Below are 1,105 nucleotides of genomic sequence, written 5' to 3' on the forward strand. Positions count from 1 at the left end.
CATCCCTGCTTCTTAAAACATCTCCTTGACAAATTGGTGTTTAAACTTCTTCTCATTAAATGAACACAAATACAGTATTATTGGTTGGGTTCTGGTTCTTTTTAAACCTGTGTCTGCTTTCTAGTTTTTTCTACCCATGTTTGCAAGAGCTAAACAGACACAGTAGATCTCACAGCCGACATAAGGCTGGGGAGGCACCAGGTCATATTTAGGTTCAGGCCCCAGTGGCACCCAGTTGGCACCGGGAGAGATCTGACCTTCACGTTGATGTGTTCAAAGCCAGTTATTTCACCCTGGAGCTCAGGGAAGCACGAACTCCTCGGCTGAGAGCCTTCCTCTTCCAGTGTCGACGCTGTGGGAGCTCAGGGCCTCCCCGGAGGTCTGCTGCCTTTAGCACCGTCCCTTAGGGCAGCCACTGGGGTGCCAGGCCGGTAGGCACATGCCAGGAGGGTGTCCTGCTGGGCAAGGCCACCAAGAGCCCTTGGGATGGCGCCACAGCCGTTTACTCATCCTAAGTAGAAGGGTTGTCCTCAGGGAGGTAAAGTAGGAAGTCTGCTCCTCACGTCTCCACTTCCGTGCCCACCAGACTGCCTTCTCCCCCTCGGGTTCAACTCCCTCCTCTCCTTCTCTAATCACTGTGGAACTTTAATTTTCCATAAATAGTAATCACTCAAAAGGTTCCCCTTGCCAATGGGGTTGGTATTTTCCAAATACCAAAGCCTTGATCTAAAGGGTGAGAGTCAGGTTTCGGGGTTATGAGAGAGGGGAGGGAGATAGAAACATCAGTGATTTCAGAGAGGAAGGGAGAGGGGAGGGAGAGAGAAACATCAATGATGAGAGTGAATCATTGATCGGCTGCCTCCTGCACACCCCACACTGGGGATCAACCCGGGCATGTGCCCTGAGAATCGAACCATGACCTCCTGGTTCCTAGGTCCACACTCAACCACTGAGCCACGCCAGCCGGGCTCTGAGAGCCTCTTAAAGAAAATTGGGGTGAAGGGGAGGGGCCTGAAATCATCCCAGGTGGATTAAAGTTTGAGAGGCATGAAACTATAGACAATACTTAAACAATACTTCCTGATTGCCGATCTAGTTTTGGAGG

General features: G+C 50.9%; 1 protein-coding gene across 5 annotated transcripts in view; it reads left to right on the forward strand.

The window, feature by feature from the left end:
• Positions 1-1,105, forward strand: part of ZDHHC14 (zinc finger DHHC-type containing 14) — a 170,306-nt gene that overhangs the window by 132,076 nt on the left and 37,125 nt on the right. The window lies entirely within an intron of this gene.

Source organism: Myotis lucifugus, unplaced genomic scaffold (genome assembly GCF_000147115.1).
Source record: "Myotis lucifugus unplaced genomic scaffold, Myoluc2.0 scaffold_125, whole genome shotgun sequence".
Classification (NCBI taxonomy): domain Eukaryota; kingdom Metazoa; phylum Chordata; class Mammalia; order Chiroptera; family Vespertilionidae; genus Myotis; species Myotis lucifugus.